Source organism: Pipistrellus kuhlii, unplaced genomic scaffold (genome assembly GCF_014108245.1).
Source record: "Pipistrellus kuhlii isolate mPipKuh1 unplaced genomic scaffold, mPipKuh1.p scaffold_m20_p_3, whole genome shotgun sequence".
NCBI classification, from domain to species: domain Eukaryota; kingdom Metazoa; phylum Chordata; class Mammalia; order Chiroptera; family Vespertilionidae; genus Pipistrellus; species Pipistrellus kuhlii.
In genome coordinates, this window is record NW_023425529.1 from 108,486,883 (window position 1) to 108,510,660 (window position 23,778).

The following is a 23,778-nucleotide window of genomic DNA, read 5'->3' on the forward strand; positions in this document are numbered from 1 at the left end:
TCACTCTGATATAAACTTAGCATAGCAGAGTGTATGCTAATTTTACATATTTCATTTTAAGGGCATCAAGGGAAGGCATGTAATCATTCTTCTGCTGGAGGAAGGAAGTATATATTGTTAGCTGCTAAACTGAGTCATTGTATAAAGATGCACCATTTTAAGCAAGTTTCTAATCTGCACTTTGCCAGCCTCAAAAAAATGTCCTTACTGAGTCAAGTGAGTTCTATAAACAGAACAACTTAGCCTAAATGAAAACTTCAGCAGAGTGTCAGTACACGTATTAAAAGGATTTGTACCCTAGACATAATATCCTTTCTCTAATATTTCCTGTATGTATATGGAAGCCAGTAGAACAGGTTTTGTTTTGTGGAATTTCTTTTTCTTTAGCTTGTTGATCTATGTATAAGAAACTCAGCTGGTCTGTGGAAACCTTTTCTGGACTAGTATCTTAAAGTCAAAAGTAAATATAATAGAGATAATATCACAAACCAACTTTTACTTCTTCATAGAATTTCCCACACTCGGTCCTTCTTGGACTGATGGAAGACTGGCACACAGCTTCACAATCTTCAAAATTATTTTATTTTAAAGCAGCAATTCATTGTTATTATGTTAGTGGTGGCACCTTTTCTTAAGCTTATATAGAAATAAAGAATAAGTCATTCCCAGTTTACAAATATTTTGTATTTGAGAAGTTTATTTGTGAGTCAGTTGTTGGGAATTTGAGACCCATCTTCCCTGAGAAACAATTTAACAAATTATTGTTGGCTTTTATTGTAGCCTAAGAATATATTTTAGTCACGTGGTAGCAAAACCATTGCCATCCTGAAAAATTCTAGAAGATCAGTTTTAGTGATGAAACTAAATATAAAAACAATTATGTTGAATGAGACATTATCTTTATCCTAACTATTCTTGAAGAAAAGCAAATTTACTAAGAGGAGGATGGATATTTGGAAGAATGCTTATAAATTGGATTTCTAGCTTTAAGAGCTTTCAAGATTGATTGCACTGTTTATGAGATCTAAGCTCATGTTAAAATTAGTGATTATTCTTTTCCTTGCTACAGAAATATTTCTAGCCATTGCTCTTATGCTTATTATTCATTTCGGAGGTCTAGCCCAATGTTTTGATACATAAGTAAGTAACTAATAAAAGATACAAGATGAAGACTAAGCTCTTTATTTAGTTCATACACAAAAAAATGGAACTGAGTAATTTTTCCAAAGTATTCTAAAAAGGAAAGGGGGTTAAGGGCATACAGTTTTCATGTATTATGAAAACTGTATGCCCTTATTATGATAGAGATAACCTGACAAGAACTGATTGAATTGTGAAACTCTAACAAAGCAATTTAATACAAAATAGACCTAACTATTAAGAGAAAAAGAAAAGAACATAAGATAACTTGGTGGTAATCCCACATTAGTAGGGATGCTGATGAGGAAAAGCAATTTACCAGCTAGGTATCTTGAGTACATAAGACATTCTGAAATAAGGTGTTAACTCAAAAGAATTATGTATTTGCCTGTGTGTACTAGGACCCATAAGAAGAAATCTGGCTTATTTTGAAAATTCCAATTAGGTTGCAAATTAAGGTTAGTGATTCTGGCCCTAAAAGTTCCTCTAAAGTGCCAAGACATAAAATTTTTAAATTAGTAATGCAATGAGTAGATATAAAAATCAATAACAAAATAAATAGTGCAATGAATGCAAATTACACTTTTATTGTATGATCCTTATATTGTACAGAAAGGCTTTTCCATTTGCTTAAAAAACACTTTTTTTTTATTAATTTTTATAAATTAAAATAAACCTACCACTACATGAAAAAATTTAAGAAAAGTTCAGTAATTACCATTCTTTTATGTGGCAAATTATTTAAAAAATAATGCTTTTGAGTATTCCTAAATGGCATATAATAGGTCCTTAATAAATATTTATTGATTGATTGAATAAAATAAGGTGAAACAGTTTAGACAGTTTTTCATTTCTGAGATATGGCTTTCTACCAGTAGTGAAAATAATTTGGTTTAAGCTGAAATCTTTACTGCTTATGAATGATATTTTCAGTTTTGTGACTTACATGTCTTAAATTTCTAGCAGAAACTCATCTAGACTTTTTCAGCTTTGGAAATATGAAAGGCTATATTAACCTACCCAGCCAGGAAAACTACACACCTGGAAATCTATAGGATGCTATCTTCAGCTATATTACTTTCATCTCTATTTTCCCATGTTAATGTTTTTATAGACTGACAGTTCATAGATAGGCACAGGGCTTACTGAAGCTATGAAATAGTTACATTTCACACTATAATCAAAAACTTTGTCTTAAAACCAATAACAGTATCTAGTAAAAATTTGGTGATTGATATATATGTACTAGTATTCAGAGTAAAGACTAAAAATAAAAGCGAATTTTGAGTTTCCTTGGATAATTCTGTTGTGAAGAATAACCACTGTGAATTTCAGAGATCTGATGTTTGATTACACTTACTAGTTTTTGTTTGTTTTTTTAAATTTTTTAAATATTTTATTGATTTCAGAAAGGAAGGGAGAGGGAGAGAGCGAGAGAGAGAAACATCACTGATGAGAGAGAATCATTGAGTGGTTGCTTCCTGCACACCCCACCCTGGGGATTGAACCTGTAACCTGGGCATGTGCCCTTGACTGGGAATCAAACTATAACCTCCTGGTTCCTAGGTTGACATTCAACCACTGAGCTATGCCAACTGGGCTACCGTTACTAGTTTTTGAGAATACTAACCTAGCTTCAGATCTCACCTATAAATTGAGATTGTAAAATTTGAATGTAAAATTATTATTTATTGACAATCATTAATATCTAATAGGTGTAGAAAATTTTAGCTCCAACAAATGACTGGAGATGTCAATAGAAATGTTACTTCAAACCTAATGAATGAAATTACTGGTTGTTTTTCCTGGAAAAATGATCTAGTAGATACTATTAATAACAATAAACAAATTAGTAATTGTATATACTAATTCTATTTTAAAATTATTTTAGTGATTGCAATACATTATAATTAAGGAGCAGTTCTCAAGGATGTAGGTTTCTCTTATAAAAAGATTTTTATTCTGATGTAAGTCTAATCAAGGCTTCCAGATGAATGAGGGTGTTTAAAAAACTTCTTACAAGTTTTTTTTTTTAATATATATTTTATTGATTTTGTACAGAGAGGAAGGGAGAGAGATAGTTAGAAACATTGATGAGAGAGTCGTCGATCAGCTGCCTCTTGCACACCCCCTGCTGGGGATATGCCTGCAACCAAGGTACATGCCCTTGACCGGAATCGAACCTGAGACCCTTCAGTCCCCAAGCCGACACTCTATCCATTGAGCCAAACCAGTCTCGGCACTTCTTACAAGTTTTTAATTTCTTTGTAAATTGTCCATATTTAGAAAATATCTCTCCCTCAAATCTGTTAATAAAACTTTTAAAAACAAAATAATCCTTAGTCATTTTCACAATGAGATCAATGAAAGTTCTCATTTATACTTTATTTTCTATTGATTTTCACTTATTTATATAGGTATTAAAGTACAAAATTCAATTGTCGCCAAAACCGGTTTGGCTCAGTGGATAGAGCGTCGGTCTGCGGACTGAAAGGTCCTGGGTTCGATTCCGGTCCAGGGCATGTACGTTGGTTGTGGGCACATCCCCGGTAGGGGGTGTGCAGGAGGCAGCTGGTCGATGTTTCTCTCTCATCGGCGTTTCTAGCTCTCTATCTATCTCCCTTCCTCTCTGTAAAAAAATCAATAAAATATATATTTAAAAAAAAATTCAATTGTGATGCCTTCTAATTACAAGTAGGATGTATATTTTAAAGTGGAATCATTGAAGGATAGAAGACATTGAGTGGAAGAAACTTTGAATATATAATATGCTTTATAACGGATTTGGTGTTGTAACATACATAACTATATGTATGTTACAATTATATGCTTTGTAATTTATTATTTCTGTGAAGGCAATTCTAAATTATGATTTTGGGGTGGTGGGGAGAGGCTACTTAAATACAGTATAACTTTTAGGTCTAATTTTTAATTTTAAAATTTACATTTAATTTACCCATTTAAGAGGACAGTTCAATGAATATTGACAAATATATACACTTATGTAAGCTTCATTCCATTAAAAAAAAAAAAGTATCTCATAGGCCCGATTGTTTGCCATAAATGCACTTTAAATTGCACTCTATCTGTGAGTCGTATTTGGAATATAGATAAAAGAATGGTAATTCCTGAACTTTTCTGAATTTGTGATGACAGGTTTATTTCTTCCTTTTAGAATTTCTATTATTATTACTAGAGGCCTGGTGCATGAATTTGTGCATTGGTGTGATCCAGGGCCAATCAGGGGTGGACTGGCTGGGGTGAGGGGCCTTGTGCAGTTTGCCAGCCGGCCCTGCCCCTGATTGGGGTCGGGGTGCCGCTGGTGGGGTGGGGGCCGGGCCATAGGCGGTCTGATCATTCTGTCATTTGGTCTATTTGCATATTACCCTTTTATGATATAGGATTATTTTTTCAGTTTAAGAAAAGGTACCGGTGCCTATATTTTAAATTAGCAAGCTTCAAGAAAGAATTTTGGAAATATTCTTTTCTTTCTTATTATTGCCTGTAAAATAAACGTTAGTGAAGGGAAAGAAAACTCATTTTTGAATTGGCTTTCTTACAGTGAGTTAGCAGATTGGTTATACTTTTTATGGTTCTGCCTGTGGAAATCTTGAAATTTTTATTGGCTTCATAGGTAAATTTCCCACTCCCTTAAACTTTCATGGAAACCTTTGAAATTAGAACTGTATTGAACAGCATAGTTGGAGATTAGACACAAAGACCTAGAAATGCTCATTGCCTCCTGCAGATAGATATTTACCCCCCTTTAAGACATTTTAAGGGATAACAATGAGGGCATTTAATGCCCCAAATGGCTCCTCTCCTAGCTTCCCTTTCCTTCTTCCCCTTCAAACACTTCTCTATACTTATGCTACTGCATGTATTTAGATGACACTTCAGTGATTGATTTTGAACCATCTTTGATGTCATTCCAAGTTTTTTAAAATATATCTTTATTGATTTCAGAGAGGAAGGAAGAGGAGAGAGAGAGAGAGAGAAACATCAATGATGAGAGAGAATCCTTGATTGCTCCCTCCTGCACACCCCACCAGGGATCAAGCCTGCAACTCAGGCATGTGCCCTTGACTGGAATCAAACCTGGGACCCTTCAGCCTGCAGGCTAACGCTCTATCCACCGAGACAAACGGGCAAGAGCTCATTCCAAGTTTTAAAAAGTGAAATATTTACTCTGTATTAGGAAAGGGAATACTGCCAAAATCTACTACAAAATCTAGGGACTTAGTTACCTGGGATCAGAGCAGAATGGTCTTTAAAAAATTTATTTTTATTTATTGATTTGAACAAGAAAGAAAGAGAGAGAAACACTGATTTGTCATTCTACTTGCATCCATTGGTTGATTCTTATAGGGGATTGAACCCACAACCTTAGCATATTGGGACGATGCTCTAACCAACTGAACTATGGGCCAGAGCCCAGAATGATCTTTATTGACTTTTTCTCCAGAATCTGAGCCAAGTCCTACTCGTGATGAAATTTCATAGCCAAAGTAATAGAAATCATATTTGTTTGACTAATGCTTTGAAAAGACATACTGATCAGATATTCAGCAGTTTGAATTTTTAAAGAAAGGTTGTTTAGTCATTGAAAATATCATTTATATGGAATTTTCATTATAAGACCATTTGCATGACCTGTTAAAGTTTGGGGGGGGGGGGGGAAATCCCAGAAAATTGGAAGGAAAGAAGACAATTATCCACAGCCTATAACCCAAAAGTAATCACTGTTTTTTAAAATTATTTTTTATTTGCATAGGTTTTGTCTATTTGTGGGTTTGGTGGGTTTTTCTTGCTTTTACATAGTTGTAGTTATCCTATACAAGAGAAGAATATGCTAATTACCCGTTACGCCCTGAGGCATAACAACCAAGCTCCTCAGGACCAGATCACAGATCAGCAGGAGGGTGGGCCAGTGAAATACTAGCTGCGAGGAGAGCTACAGACACCGGCAGGGCAGCAAGCTATGGGGGGGAGGGGGGGGGGCTTTTGGGGGAAGAGGTCAGGGAGCTACAGGAGGGCGGAGCAGCGAGTGGAGAGTTGGGGGGGGGGCGCGGCAGAGAGCTATAGGACAGGGCAGGGCAACAAGCTGTGAGGGGGAGTGAGAGGAGCTACAGGAGGATGGGGCAGCTGGTGGAGAGCTACAGAAGGGCGGGGCAGCAGGCAGGGAGGTACAGGAGAGCAGCAGCGACCTCCTGGCGCACGGATTCATGTGCAGGGCTACTAGTACTCTATAATGTGGGATGCTGTTTTTAACATATTCATTTTTATATGTTTTGTAAATGTTTTCATAGTCATACACTCTATTTCATCAAACTAAAAAGCCATTGGATATAAGGCATATACTTTATATACCTCTGAGAAAGAAAAACAACTGCCACTTACTGTTAGGTCCCATTAATTGTAAGAAGCAGAATTGTTACTAAGTCAGAGGTTGTGAACATTTAAAGTTTCTAGATCCATATTATTATATTATTAATTTATTTTCCTACCAGTAAGAAAACTGGGCATGTTGCATCTCACCACCAGGAGTTTTGATAAAACAAAAAGAATTGAATTTTCATAAAACAAAAAAAACTTGATATGATAGGCAAATTTTTCATTTTAGGAAATAAACACATTTACTGTGTTTAACTGTATGTCCCTTTTTATTGTTTTCCCATTTTCTAAATATTACTTCCCTAATAATTTTATTAACTTGTATGAAGAAATCTCCTCTTATAATGATACTAGAGGCCCAGTGCATTAAATCCGTGCGCAGGTAGGGTCCCTAGGCCTGGCAGGTGATCAGGGCTGATTGGGGCCTTCCGGCTGCCAGCCAGGGCCTTCCTTCCTTGGCTGCTGGCTGCTGGCCGGGGCCTTCCTTTGATCTGTGCCATCCCCTGGTGGTCAACACACATAGCAAGTGATGGAACTCCCGGTCAAACTCCTGAGGGGACACTTTGCATATATATATATCCCCTCATATTCATATCAAAGAATGAATGTCTCTTATTTGTTTGCCTATAATTTTATTTCATCCGTAAAAATTTAAAACTTTTTTAAGATTTGTAGCATATTTATATGGATTCTGATTTGTCAGTCTTTTTCTTTGGGATTATTTTATTACTTCTAAAAATAGACAGATAATTTTACAACAAGAAATTTGGCCTCGCCTGGCCTGTGTGGCTCAGGGGTTGAGCACCTACTTATGAACCAGTCAGGGCACATGCCCTAGTTGTAGGCTAGATCACCAATAGGAGGGCATGTAGGAGACAGCCAATCGATGATTCTCTCTCGTCATTGATCTTTCTATCTATCTATCTATCTATCTGTATTGCTTATGTATGACAAATAGTAGTTTGTGAATTATTCATCATGTAGTTGGCTACTCAACTCTTATTAAGTCCAAAGTGTTTTCATGTTAGGTTTTTGATGTTTATAATCATATTGTCTATGAATTACAATTCTGACACATTCTTCTCAGATTTTGTACAAAATTTTATGTTATATTTTAATGCATTGAATGGAACATATATAATGATAGTGTGATAGTAATGCTCTTTGTGTCTCTTTTCAGCAATAAACCCTCCATTAACAATTATTTTTTAATTAATTTTTATATCTTTCTTGTTGAAAGTATTACATATGCTTCTTCCTCCTTTTTTCCCCTTGCCTTCCTCCACTCAGATCCCATTTCACCCCAGATCTTCACCTTATTATCTGTGTCTATGGGTAATGCATATCTACAATAATAATAAAAGAGAAAGAAGCAAATTGACCGTACCTTCACAACACCCACCAGCCAATCAGGAGTGAGTATGCACATTAACCCAACAAAGATGGAGGGTTAATTTGCATACACAGGCACTGAGCAGCGGGGTGGGGGGGGCGCAGGATGCTTGCATCGTCACCATGGCAACGATGCAGGCATTCTGCACCATCCCAGCCCCTCCAGGCCTCTGGCAGCATGGGGAAGTGGAAAGGCAGCTCTGGACCAGAGTGAAGCAGTGCCGGCAGCCAGGGAAAGGAAGGCCCATTCTTGCATCGGGCCTCTAGTATAGATATAAGTTCTTTAGTTAATACCTTCTACCCCCTCTGCCTCCTGAAATTCGTCAGTCTGTTCCATGTTTCTATGCCTCTGAGTCTATTTTATTCATTAGTTTATTTTGTTCAATTGTTGATAGATATGTATTTATTGCCATTTTTATTGTTCATATTTTTTATATTTTCTCCTCCTCCTCTTCCTCCTCTCTATAGCATTTCATGTAATACTGGTTTGGTAGTGATGAACTCCTTTAGTTTTTTTCTTGTCTGTGAAGCTTTTGATCTGACCTTTAATTCTAAATGATAGTATTGCTGGGTAGAGCAATCTTGGTTGTAGGTCCTTCCTTTTCATCACTTTGAATATATATCACTCCCTTCTGGCCTTCAAAGTTTCTGTTGAGAAATCAACTGACAGTCATATGGGAACTCCCTTGTAGGTAGCTAACTACTTTTCTCTTGCTGCTTTTAAGATTCTCTCTTTGTCCTTAACCTTTGGAATTTTAATTATGATGTGTCTTGGTGTGGGCTTCTTTGGGTTCATCTTGTTTAGGACTCTCTGTGCTTCTTGAACTTCTAAGTTTATTTCTTTCACCAAGTAGGGGAAGTGTTCTGTCATTATTTCTTCAAATAGGTTTTAAATTTCTTACTCTCTTTTCCTTCTAGAACCCTCGTGATATGAATGTTGGTACTCTTGAAGTTTTACCAGAGACACTATTCATATTTTTGGTTCCTTTTTCTTTTTGCTCTTCTGATTGGATGTTTTTTGCTTCCTTATATTTCATATTCTTTGTTTAAAATATGTCTTTATTGATTGAGAAAGAGAGAGAGATAGAGAAAGGAGAGAGAAAGAAACATCAATTAGGGATGGAATCTGCAACTTGGGTATGTGCCCTGACCAGAAATCGAACTGGTGACCTTTTGGTGCACAGGATGATGCTCAATTAACTGTGGCACACTGACCAGGGCCCAAATTCTTTATTTGATTCTTGGCGTCCTCTACTCTACTTTTGATTCCCTGTAAATTATTCTTCATTTCATTTAGTGTATCGTATATTTCTGATTGATCTTTTTTTATATCATTGATATTTTTGTTCCTTGAAGTTTTCACTAAGTTCATTGAAGTTCTCGCTAAGTTCCTTGACATTCTGACTTTCTTAAGCATCCTTATAATCAGGTTTTAATACTATCAACAGGGTAAACTTGAGAAAGCACATTCTTCTACAAGATTAGGTCTAAAGACTAATCATAGAAATTCCAGTAAAACCCCTGGGAGCTCAGACTTGTTTGGAAAAGTCAAGGCAGGGTCTGCCACCTTCGAAGTCCCCCTAGAAGTCCCTGACCTTTTGGAGAATCCTCTTTAAAGACTTTCCAACCAAGTTCCACAAAATTATGTAAAGAAGGTTTCACTGTTTTTTTTTAACATTTGATTTCAAGTTATAAATCTTGTCTCTTCTATTAGAGTGATTCTTAGGTGCTACTCTGGATTTTCCCTATCTTTGAAAGTTTGTAGGATTTCTCTTTAACTTTAGAGTTCAGAAATTTTTTAGTATACTTAGAGTGGGCCTTTTCACATTTTCCCTGTAAAACTATTAGTTTGCATTAATCTGGAGACATGTACCTTTATTCACTCAAGGAAATATTTTTTCTTTGTTGATTTATTTGTTACTCTCTCTTCATCAATTATCTCTGTTTTTGTTTTTCTTTAAGAATTCATATTTGATCAGTATTAGCTCTCTGGACCTACCCTGTTTATTTCCAATCTTTCTGTGGATGAGTTCTTTGTTTTTATTTTGTTTGTCTTTCTTTTTAGGAGATTTCCATGGGTTGATCTTCAGTTAGCTTTTTGTTCTATGCCATTCTGCCAGTCAGCTCTTTTACTGCATTTTTAGTTTTAAGCAAGTTTTTTTGCTCACTGTTTACTTCTTTTGCATAGCAGCCTGTTCTTATTTTATGCAAGTAATAACATATCATATTTTGGGGGAAGGGATATTAAATATATTTTTTCTTGTTTTAATTTGTTCTTCTCCCTTTCCCCAGGGTTTTGCTCTGTTTATATTTATCTTGCATTTCCTTGACTTCCCTCAAATTCCTGGTGATTCTTGATTGTGATTTATATTTTTAAGCAAGGAACTATATTAATTGGATGTTGGTATGACTTTCTTCAACTACCTAAAGAAATGGGCAAAATATATAAAAGGGAAATTTATAGAAAAACAAAGTTAAAATGCCAAGTAAGTATATGAAAAAAATGTTCATTCCTGTTAGTCATTGAAAAATACAAATCCTATATAATAAAGAATTAATATGCAAATTAACCCTCATACCCTCACAAGATGGCTGCCTATGACCAGGAAGCAGGGGGGGGGGGGGTTGTGAAGGATGACCAAACAACTGAACAAGCAGGCTGTGTGGGGCAACCAGGTCAGCAGGGGGAGGGGCAGTTGGGGGCAGCCAGGCTAGCAGGGGGGACAGTTGGGGTAATTAGGCTGTCGGGGGGGGGGGGGGGCAGTGAAGGGCAACTAGGCCGGCCCAGGGGCATTTGGGAGTGACCAGGACAGCAGGAGGAGAAGTTAGGGGCAACCAGGCCAGCAGAGGGGGGCAGTAACCGGTGAACAGGCTGTTGGGAGAGCAGTTATGGGTGATTAGGCTGGCACACAGAGGCAGTGAGGGGCAATCAGACTGGCAGGGGGGACAGTTAGAGGTGAACAGGCAGGCAGGCAGGTGAGTGATTAGGAGCCAGTGGTCCAGATTGTGAGAGGGATGTCTGACTGCTGGTTTCCTGGGGATTGGGTATAAACCAGCAGTCAGACATCCCTCGAAGGTTCCCAGATATTAGAGGGTGCAGCTTAGGCCTAGGGGGACATCCCCTCCATCCCTCGCCATGCATGAATTTGTGTACTGGGCCTCTAGTTATAATAATAAAGGAGTAACCTTTTATAACTGTTATATTGGCAAACATTTTACATTCTGACAGTTCCAATTGTTGAGAAGAATGAAGCACAACTGGGACTCACTCCAGTGAGAATATAATTAGTCTAACAACTTGGGAATGTAACATGGCCATTTCTAGTACAGATGATCATACTGTTTGTGCCCCTAGGATCAATTTTAGAGCAGTGTTTTTTTAAACTTGAGCTTATAACTCATTACCAGGTACTGAAATCAATTTAACAGACAATGATCAGTACTTCTAAAAATGTATTTTTATTGATTTCAGAAAGAAGAGAGAGGGAGAGATAGAAACATCAATGATGAGATACAATCATTCATCAGCTGCCTCCTGCGTCCCCATACTTGGGATGGAGCCTGCAACCCAGGCATATGCCCTGACTGGAATCGAACCCTGGCCTCCTGGGTTGATAGGTTGACGCTCAACCACTGAGCCATGCCGGCCAATCAGTACTTTTTTTTTTTTTTTCCTGATGTAAGATAAAACAGGTAAAATAGAATAGAAACTATCCAGAGGGCAGTATTGTTTCATGAAATAATTATATAATCATTTATACTTATTCAGCTCATCTTTTTGTAATATAAATAATTATATAATCATTATTAATAATTATATAATCATTACTTGTTCTAGGTCACAACGTAAAATGCACTCCTAACTGCAAATCACTCTAATAAAGTGGGTGAAACTACTTCCTTAGAGACATTCCCCTAAAAATGTACAAGTAAGCAGCAAAATAATCTGTATTACAATTATGTTTGCAACAGTAAATAATTTAAAATAATTAGAACTCAGAGAATTAGTAAATAAATTACAATATAGTCATACAATGGGAAGGTATACAGTAGGTAAGATGACTAAATTAGAGATTTTTTGTGTATCAATACAAATAAATCTCATAACAATGTTGAGGGGGGAAAAAGCAATTAATGGTATGATACCACTTATATAAAGCTAAACCATACACAATGGTATCACATATTATCTATAAATGTTAGTAAAAACGTAAAAACATATATAGGAAGGATAAATGATAAGTAGGCACAGTATAAGCCAGAGGGGAATAGGATCAGTGAGACATACCAAGGGGGTTGCTTCAGTTGTTTTATTTTTTTAAGCTAGGTGGTAAATATAAACACATTACATTGTTCTCTATCTCTTCTTCTGTTTGTCCCAAATATTTTATTTAAAATTAAATTAAAATACATAGGCAGAAAAGTCCTATTGAAGTGTTTTGATTATCTTGACCTTGTGATGATTTTGTGAGTCAATTGTTATAGCCAGGGAAGTGGAAGAAATACTCTGGCCACGCCTGGGTCTTATTCCCACCTTTTTGGTAGAGTGGGATGCGAAGTAGAACAGACATGTCTTATCACCAGAAGAAACAGGACCAAAAAGTTACCAGAGATTTTCTTTTTTTGTTGTAATTTAAAAAAATCTTTATTGTTGAAATTATTGCATATGTCCCCCTTAGTCCCTCATTGACCACTTCTAGTCCACCCCTACCCCAGGCTTTCACCACCCTATTGTCTGTGGTAATGGGTTATGCATATATGTATACAAGTTCATTGGTAGATCTCTTCTCACCCACACACCCTCCCCCACCTTTTCTCTGAGATTCTGCAGTCTATTCCATGGTTCTTTGTCTCTGGATCTATTTTGTTCATCATTTTGTTTTGTTCATTAGATTCTTCATATGAGTGAGATCATATGATATTTGTATTTCTCTGACTGGCTTATTTCACTTAGCATTTTTAAAAAAGGCTATGATACATTTACATCATGGAATACTATGCAGCAGTAAAAAAGGGGGTGGATCTCTTACTTTTTGAGACAGCATGGAGGGACTTATAGATATTTTCTTTTACCTTATTTTTTTTTTAGAGATTTTTGGGGTAGTTTCCTTTTTAACTTGTTTAGTTGAATTCTTATTTATTTTTAAATAAATAAGGAATTAATTATAATTGTAGATTCTCACCCTCCCACGTCCTGCCAATAATATCAAGGCTTCTGCTCAATAACTATTTCTTATTTTTAGCATTTATTTTATTGAACCCTTGTGGGCTTGATTCAGCTCATCTTTTTGTAAAAGTTTTAGTAACTGTACACAATTTATTAACACATAAATAACACATAATTATGAGGTTATAGGCTTTCCCTCTCAGAACTCTATGTAAATTGTCTCTATGGTCCTACGACATTTTGTTTTATGGAAGTCTAAAGATGACTTAATATTTGTCCCTTTTTTGTTAAGGTCATTTTGTATAAATGAGCTTTGAAAGGAATGTTTGTTTCTTTTAAAAGCTATAAGACACTTAATTTGGGGGTCTCATCATTTAGCTTAATGAGAAAAATATTTTAAATGACCAGGTTTAGATTTTTTTTTCTCTCTCTCTTTGAGTGTTACTCTGTTCCATTTTTTAGTTGCCTTTGTTTTTGTTATTAGCTTCCTTGACTTTTCTTTATTGTTGGAATACCAGTTTTTATTGAATAGCACTTTATCTTCTCCATGGCTCTATAATATATATACTATATATAATATATACATCTCTCTCTACCTATATATACATATATATATACACACACACACATATATATATACATACTAGAGGCCCGGTGCATGAAATTTGTGCACAGGGTGGGGAGTGTTCCCTCAGACTAGCCTGGACCCTCTCGCAATCCAGGACTGCTAGCTCCTACCTGCTCCCCTATCTGCCTGCCTGATTGCCCTTAACCCCTCTGCCTGACTGCCTGATTACCCCTAACTTGCCCCCCTGCCTACCTGATTGCCCCTACCTTGCCCCCATGCCAGCCTGATTGCCCCTAACTTCTCCACTGTCGGCCTGGTAGCCCATAACTGCTGCTTCGGCCACTGGCCTAAGCCACAGTCTGGCCTTCCTCTGTGGGAGGTGACCAGGCTGATCAGGGGAAGGTGCTACCCCCATTACTCTGCTGCTGCTGCCACTGCTGGCCTGAGCCTGAGTCCTTTCAGCCGCTGAGCCTGGTCCCTTCGCAGCTGCTGCGGCTTTGTCTGGTAGGACGTCCAGAAGACGTCTGCTCTAATTAGCATATTACCCTTTTATTAGTATAGATATATGTAGTGTATGTCTACATACAGACACACACTTAATATCATTTTAGTTCCTTTGACTTTTTCTGGCATTCTGGCTAAACTCTGTATGTGTCTGTTTCCCACTACATTTTGAGCCCTGTGAGATATACTCATTTTGAATTTCCTAATCCAATACCTGGGACATTAAAGGGGCTCCGTAAATATTTTCTGAATGAATAAATGTAGACTGGCCAATTTTGTACTTTTAGTTGTCCACAATCAATTTTCTGTGGGGTCAATTCTCTCTACAGATTTGGATTGTCATGCTGCATTGGGTGGAAGGGGGTAATATGTACCCAATATATTTATGTATATGTGTTTGATTGTTTATCTTAGCCAGCTCTCTTTTTGTATAATCCCACCCCTCTCTCTCCCCCAATTATGCTGTCTCCTACAGAAAATTAATTTTGGAAGCAACCTTTCCTGTCCAAGCCCACATGGTATTTCTCTCATTTTCATGTACTGCTTCCCCCCCCTCCCGCCCCCCACACCCCAACCCCGCTTTTAAATAGAACTTACATTTTATGTTGTTTATTCTGTTTATTTATTCTTGAAAGTGGAAAAGTACAACAGGGCCACGGTCAGTTCACTGGCATCTGTGTGCTGCATGGCCCGTTGTCACCACTAATGCTGGAGGCAGGCTGATGTATGAGGCCTTACCACAGTTTTCATTGCCCAGGAGACTTTTATCTGGTGTCAGTCTGTTGGCCTAACATGGCATCTTTTCTTGTCCCTTTTTCCTGCTTTGCTGAAATATAATTACGTTCTAAAAACTCTGGGGTATACTTTATGAAAAAACTACTACTATCAATTTATCCCCAGAAGGTACCATTTTCAGGTCTCCTTCATGCCTTTTGTCTCCATCTTAAGCATTTTATTTTTTGACATGATGAATATAAGGAATGAAAGATTTAGAATGAATATAGAAAAGCAATGAGTAAACCTACGGCTCACTGTACCTGGCCTATCTAATTTTAAAATATTCTATTGTATCTTTCATTAAAGCCCCCCTTACATTATGGGGGCTCCTCTAAAATTTAAAAATAGAATTATCATATGATCCAGTAATTTCACTTCTGAGTATTTATCTGGAAAAATAAAACACTAATTCAAAATATCTATATCTATATCTATATCTATATCTATATCTATATATATATTGAGTATATATACTTCCATGTTTGTTGCAGCATTATTTACAATAGCCAAGATATAAAAACAACCTATGTCTATTGATGGATTAGTATATATTGAATATACAATAGGCCCTTGGGTTACGTCGGAGATCCATTCCTATGGTGCATGTAACATGATTTTCACCAAAAGTCAGAATCCACCTGCATCACTCACATGGAGCACATACACAGCAGTAATGAAGTGAAACAATAATTTTTTGTTGTTAAAAAAATTAAGAAAAGATAACAATTCCTGACCTTTACTTGGGGTAAATAATAAAAAACGTAAAGAGCATATGTATAATACATACATCAAAATGATGGAACTTTATTTTTTTATAAATAAATAGGAGATGGCGATATAACCACAAGACAACATACGTTGAGTCTAATGTAACCCGAGAACTGACTTGATGTATGTCATTTCATGGTTACGTTGCCATCTCCCGTTTACAGTATTTATTTATTTTTTATTATTTACAATCACACACACATACACACACACACACACACACACACACACACACACACACACAATGGAATTTTATTCAGTCATCAAAAAGAATTTTGTCATTTGTAACAACATGGATGGACCTTTAGGGCATTATGCTAAGTGAAATAAGTCAGAGAAAGATAAATACTATATGATCTCACTGATGTAGAATCTAGAAAATAACACAAAAATAAAAATAAGTTTTATATAAAGAGAACAGATTAGTGATTGTCAAAGTCATGGGGTGCTAGTCATCGTCCCTAGTGGATAAAATGGGTGGATAAAACTGGTCAAAGATACAAACTTGCAGTGATAAAATTAGTAAGTCACGGAGCTGTAATAAAAAATAAAATACAGTAATCAAATTGATGTAAATATGCAGGGGCCTGAGTTGGCAGGGATCTCCCTTCTCCACGTCCAGCGCCTGAAGAGAGATGAAACAGGTTCTTGGAAGAGGTGGCCGGGGATTGAGAAATATATAAAATAAAGAGATTCCACACAGAAATAGATTCAAAGCTGGGTCCCGGGTGGGTCGCTGCCCTCTCCTTCTGGAGAGACAGAGGACAACCTGAGACATGCAGCGCATTTATTTATTTCCAAAAGAATAAAGGGGGGTGTCCTGAAAAGCTTAGGGTCAAAGGAGTTTTGGGTGTGCCCAGGTCCTATTCATTCCCTCATTCCCAGTATTAGGACTGGATTTAACATATCAAGGCCTGGGTGGGCCAAGGTCCTATTCAATCCCTCATTCCCAGCACTTCTTATCTTTATCAGAAGTCAGTAGTCTCCCACCATTTGGGGGGAGGTCTTTTCTGGGGAATGGCCATGCCAGTCACCTTGGACTCAGCTGACATCAATTTAAAGAATATCCATGTGCATTCCCAGGGGGCCCTCTACATAAATAAATATAATGTACCTGAGCTTTCCCAGTGCACTTGGGCAAATTTTTTCTTGATATCTTCAAGAATGAAATAGAAAATTATGAATTAAATGATATGATGAGCTGAATTCACAGTTAAGCTAAAAATAAATAAATAAATAAAAATTAAATTAAAAAAAAGCTGTTTCACCCCAAGAAATTCTATAAAAAGAACCCCTGAATTTACAGATAGGATAAATGATAAGGGAGATAACTTCTGAATCATAATAATAAGTTAACAACTCAGAAATAGTTGAGGGTTTAGGTCTGATATTGACAGGTAGTGTTGAGTGCTGGTTGGCTCATCCTATATAATAGAGGTAAAATACAAATTGACCGTCACACCCTCACAATATGGCTGCCTATGACCAGGCTGGCAGAGGGGGTTAGTGAGGGATGACCAAATGACTGAACAAGCAGGTTATGTAGGGTGACCAGTTCAGCAGGGGGGTTAGTGAGGGATGAACAAATGACTGAATAAGCAGGCTGTGTGGGGCAACCAGGTTGGCAGCAGGAAGCACTTAGGGGCAACCAGGCAGACAGAGGGGGGTTATTGAGGGCAAGCAGGCCAGCAGAGGGGGCATTAAGAGACAACCAGGCTGGTGGGGCAGGGGGTTGTTGGGGATGGCCTTGCCAGCAGCGAGGGGAAGTTAGGGGTGATCAGGCTAGTATAGAGACAGTTAGGGGCAGGCAGGCAGGTGAGTGATTAGGAGCCAGCAGTCCCAGATTGTGAGAGAGATGTCCAACTGCCAGTTTAGGCCTGATCCCCACGATCAGGCCTAAACTGGCAGTTGGACATCTCCCAAGGGGTCCCAGATAAGAAAGGGTGCAGGCTGGGCTGAAGGGACTCCCAAACATGCACAAATTTCATGCCCCAGGCCTCTAGTTTATTAAATAAAGATGCAGTGAATTGGAGTGGGTGCACATGGAGTGACCAGCACAGTTGCCCAGATTATGGAAAGGGCAACCTCAAATTTAAAATTATGGGGACAGGTGTTTAGTCTGGGGATGAGAGGAAGCTGGCCATGGTTTGAAGAGAACAGGGCAGGAAAGAGAGCTTCACATTAATTTGTAGGAGACCTGGGGGACTGTAACTGCATGGTTTGAAACTATGGATTTTAATTTTGATTTTCCTCAAAATAGGGGCCTCAGAATTGAAGACTAATGAACCCATGACATTGTAGAACATTATTAAATTAATTTTATGTTACAGTTATGATAATAGGTACATTTAACATATGAAAATAAAAAAATTCAAAAAAGCGAAAACTATTTTACAGGCATTATATATATTCTATGTTAATTCCCACTGTTATTAATCTCATCGCCCCTAAAATATTTGCTTTTCCACTTAATAATTAGCTCCAAAGAGCATGGCTTGTGTCTTTCTATCCCTGTGCTTAGTTTTGTTCATCGAGTACGTGAATGAAAAAAACCAACAGGCAAATGAACAGTTGGGGTTCAGTGAATCAGGAAATGCTAGATAACTATTATATTAATACTAGAGATCCAGTGCACAGAATTTATGCACGTAGGGAGGGGTCCCTCACCCCGGCCTGTGCCTGTTTGCAGTCTGGGAGCCCTGGGGGGATTTCTGACTAGCGGCTGAGGCCCAGGGAGCGGGCCTAAACTGGCAGTTGGACATCCTTACCGCTGCATTGGAGGCCAGAGAGGCTGGTGCCCCTGCCGCCGTCATGCTTGCCAGCCGTGAGCCTGGCTTCTGGCTGAGTGGCACTCCTCCTGTGGGAGTGCACTGACCACCAGGGGGCAGCTCCATCATTGAGTATCTGCCCCCTGGTGGTAAGTGTGTGTCATAGTGACTGGTCATTCCATCGTTCAGCCAATTTGCATATTAGCCTTTTATTGTATAGGATAATATTCTGAAAATGTTTATAATTTTAGTGGAATTAGCTTGTTACAGTGAGAGTTGAACAGAGCAATAGGTAACAGACAGAAGTCGTGTCATATTATATATATAATACTATATCTCATAATTTGTACTCTGTTTTGATGTCAGGGAGTACATATTTAGTTGAAATTCCTTTAATTGACTATCTGTTTCTAAGTACAGTAGAACTACATAGAGAAAGATAATTATACAAATGCATTTAGCTTTTAAAAATGTGTTAATGTTAGCTCTAGTTCAGTGGATAGAGCCTTGGCCTGCAAATCAAATTCTGGGTGTGATTTCAGTCAAGGGTACATACTGTTGCTTTCACATTGATGTTTCTGTCTTTCCTTTTCTCTTTCAAACTTCCTAAAAATCAATGGAAAAATATCCCTGGTGAGGATTAACAAAAAATAAGTAAATCTTTGTTAATGTTAAATATTTGAATACTAGAGGCCCAGTGCACGAAATTCCCTAGGCGTTTCCGGTAATCAGGGCTGATGGGGGTCTTCTGGCTACTGGCCAGGGCCTTCCTTCATTCCATGCTGCCCCTGGTGGTCAGCACACGTCATAGCAAGCAATAGAACTTCCAGTCTCCTGGTTGAACTCCTGAGGGGACAATTTGCATGTTAGTTTTATATATATATAGACTAAAGGCCCAGTGCACAAATTTCATGCATGGGGGGAGAGGGTGGTGGTATCCCTCAGCCCAGCCTGTACCCTCTCCAATCTGAGATCCCTAGAGGAATATTCGACTGCCCGTTTATGGTGGGATCGGGCCTATACTGGCAGTCAGACATCCCTCTCACAATCCAGTACTGCTCTCTCCCAACTACTCGCCTGCCTGCCTTCCTGATTTCCCCTAACCGCTTCTGCCTGCCAGCCTGATCACCCCCTAACCACTCCCATGCCAGCCTGATTGATGTCTAACTGCTCCCCTTCCTGCCCCCAACTTTCCTCCTCTACTGACCTGGTCACCCCTAACTGCCCTTCCCTGCAGGGTTGATCACCCCCAACTTCTCTCCTTTGCAGGCCTGGTCCCTCCCAACTGCCCTCCCATACTGGCCATCTTGTGGTGACTATCTTGTGTTCAAATGGGGGCAGGATCTTTGACCACATGGGGAAAGCTATCTTGATCTTGTGTGTTGGCATATTACTCTTATATTAGATAGGATAGAGGCCTGGTGCATGGGTGGGGGCTGGTTTGCCCTGAAGGGTGTCCATGATCAATGTTAAAGTTCCCTTGGGGCGTGGAATGGCCTGGGCGAGGGGCCGGTGGTGGTTTGCAGGCCAGCCACATCCCCTGGTGACCCAAGCGGAGGCCCTGGCATCTGGAGTTTATTTATCTTCTACAATTGAAACTTTGTAGCCTGGAGCAGAGCCAAGCCTCCTGCTTGCTCCTTGGCTGCTGCCATTTCTGTTTGGATTTGTTTACCTTCTATAATTGAAACTTTGTAGCCTTGAGTGGAGGCTTAGGCCAGCTAGGGCAGGCGGAAAGCTTGGTTTCCTCCATTGCCTGGGAAACCCAAACCTCTCTGGCCCCGGCCATCTTGGTTGGTTGGGTTAATTTTCATGCTCGCTCTGATTGGCTCGTGGGTGTGGCTGGTGGGTGTGGCTTTTGGATTTAGCAGAGGTATGGTCAATTTGCATATTAATCTTTTATTAGATAAGACTAGAGAGGCCTGATGCAAGAAATTTGTGCACAAGGGGACAGGGGTCTCCTCGGCGCAGCATGAACCCTCTCCCATCCGGGACCGACTGCTGGTTTAGGCCCGATCCTGCAGACATCCCTCTCACATTACTGGACCACTGGCTCCTAATTGCTCACCTGCCTGCCTGCCTGGTTGCCCCTAGCCACCCCCTTCTGCTGGCCTGATTGCCCCTCACTGCCCTGTGTGCTGGCCTGATCACTCCTAAGTGCGCCCTCCCTCCCCTCCCCTCCTCCCCCGCCAGCTTGGTCACTTCTTACTTCCCCCTGCTGCTGCCATCCTGGTTGCCCTCAATTGCTCCCCACCAATCTACTCGCCCCTCACTGCACCCCTGCCAGCCTAATTGCCCCCAACTGCTCCTCTGCTGGCCTGGTCACCCTACACAGCCAGCTTGTTCAGTTGTTTGGTCATCCCTCACTAATCCCCCTTCCGGTCTGGTCATAGGCAGCCATCTTGTGAGAGCATGAGAGTCAATTTTCATATTACCTCTTTATTATATAGGATTGAGTATTTAAAATTCAAACAATAAATTTATATATATATATATATATATATATATATATATATATATATATATATATTTTTTTTTTTTTTTTAATGTGTGACTCAGGAATTTAGAAGTGTCTAGGACACTTAATAAAGACAAAATTATATCTTAATTACTATGCCTTTCTGTTAGTGAAATAATTCATTAACTGTTATGGAACATTTTGTAATAATGGCAGCTAAACATTATAGTACCTCACTTCTACTAGGCCCTGTGCAAGGTGCTCTGCATACCTTTAATCCTTTCAACAGTCCTATGAAGGAGATGTTATTATAACCATTAACAGGTGAAATCACAGAACTTGGAGAGATCACATACTGTGCCCAAGAGCACCCAGGTAGGAAGCAACAGATTGCTTCCTTTGCCCAACCATCTAATGATCATTTGAGCATCTACCTCACTTCCATATTACATACGCATTTTAAATATACTTTGCCTTTATGTTCAGGCCTGATTATTAAAGAAAGATCTAATGCATATTTAACATTTTTTCTTGAATTTTATAAATGGACAGGACACAATGTTCTTCTAATGTTTTTCTTTTTTGCACCTGAGTCTCACAGGGTGACTTCACATACTTGATCTTTTAGTGCTGAGTCAACTTTCTGAATCAGTTTTAGAGGCTGATTTAGGTCATTAAACATGCTTTTAAAACTTAACCTTGCCAAAAAAAAGTGGACAACTTCCCCCTTATATCTGCCCTCTCATATTGGGAAGTTAAGGCATCCCTACTGAAAACATGAAATATTTTTTAAAGATATATTTTATTGATTTTTTACAGAGAAGAAGGGAGAGGGAGAGTCAGAAACATTGATGAGAGAGAAACATCAATCAGCTGCCTCCTGCACACCCCATACTGGGGATGTGTCTACAACCAAGGAACAGGCCCTTGATCAGAATTGAACCTGGGATTTTTTTTATAGGTATTTTTATTGATTTTGTACAGAGAGGGAGAGAGAGCTAGAAACATCGATGAGAGAGAATCATCGATCAGCTGCCTCTTGCACCCCCCCCCCCACTGGGGATATGCCCGCAACCAAGGCACATGCCCTTGACCGGAATCGAACCCGGGACCCTTCAGTCCGCAGGCCGATGCTCTATCCACTGAGCCAAACCGGTTTCGTCAAACCTGGGATTCTTGAATCCACAGGCCGATGCTATATTCACTGAGCCAAACCACTTAGGGCATGAAATATTTTTAAGTCTTTTGTTTATTGTCAAAATTTAAACGAACAGTTGTAATTTATATTTCATAACATAAACTAGTACTAGGGACCCAGTGCACAAAATTCGTGCATGAGGGGGGGTTCCCTCATCCCAGATTGCACCCTCTTCAATTGGGGCCCCCTTGGGGAATGTCCAACCAGCGGACGGACATCCCTCTTGCAATCTGGGACTCTTGGCTTCTAACCACTCACCTACCTGCCTGCCTGATTGCCCCTAACTGCCCTCCCTTGCCAGCCTGATCTCGCCCCCAACTGCCCTCCACTGCTGACCTGATTGGCCCCCAACTGCTCTTCCCTGCCAGCCTGATCTCATCCCCAACTTCCCTCCCTGCTGGCCTAATCGCTTCTAACCCCCTGCGGGCCTGATCTTGCCCCCAACTGCCCTCCCCTCCAGCCTGATCGCCCCTAACTGCCTCTGCCTTGATCCCCACCACCATGGCTTTGTCTGGAAGAAAGTAGGATGTCCGAAGATGGCTGGTCGACCTGGTCTAATTAGCATATTACCCTTTTAGTAGTATAGATAGATTATATAGGATAGGATTGCTTAAATGGGTGGGGGGGAGGGGGATAAGCCTTTTTCACCAGGAGGAGATGCTCTTGGCAGACAAAAACACATAATCCTTTCATCTGGACTGATAGCCAGCCATATGCACTATACTACCAAATCAGTCAAAAAAAAATTGAACCGCTTTCTTACACCTTATACCAAAGAGCTGTTGCCCTTAAAACTCTCCTCAGCCCCACCTTAGGTTCTGGCTTTGCAGTTCACTCAGATTTGGTTCTGATTGGTCGGTTTCTATGCCAGTCAGCAACTCTAGGCCTATCTCTGGGCCTGATCAAAGAGATGGGCTGATCAGCAGCCCCCGAGGAGGCCCAGAAGGAGAGAGGTGCAGCTGCTAGCAAAGCCAGGAGATAAAGAGAGAGGCAACAGCTGATCAACAGCTGTCACAGAGGCTGGGGATCAGACCCTGCCTCTCTCTCTGCAGACCTCTCTCTGGTCCTGAGCTGCAGCCCCCTCGGCAGTCAGTACTGGTCCACTATGGCAACCCAGCACTGACTTCTGATATTTGGTCAAGCCTTGGTCATTACGGACCCCAGTTCTTTATATATATATTGATGTATCCCATTGGAATTCTTGATAACAATCAATACTAAATGAATTTATTAGAAAGATATAAGGTAATTCACAGATATATCAAATACTAGGGAACTAGACTTAGGAAATAGGAATCTAGCCGAAACCGGTTTGGCTCAGTGGTAGAGCGTCGGTCTGGGGACTGAAAGGTCCGAGGTTCGATTCCGGTCAAGGGCATGTACATTGGTTGCGGGCACATCCCCTGTAGGGGGTGTGCAAGAGGCAGCTGGTCGGTGTTTCTCTCTCAGTGATGTTTCCCTTCCTCTCTCCCTTCCTCTCTGTAAAAAATCAATAAAATATATTTAAAAAAAAAAAAAAAGGAAATAGGAATCTAGGAGGATGAGGGATTTAGAACCAGAGCCAAGGTTATGCCACAGGAATAGCTGGTTAGAAGAGTGCTGGTATACATGTTTGTGTACACATTTACATATAATATTCTTCACTGT

General features: G+C 39.4%; 1 protein-coding gene across 11 annotated transcripts in view; it reads left to right on the forward strand.

The window, feature by feature from the left end:
* CAB39L (calcium binding protein 39 like) overlaps nt 1–23,778 on the forward strand; it is a 129,279-nt gene that overhangs the window by 39,867 nt on the left and 65,634 nt on the right. The window lies entirely within an intron of this gene.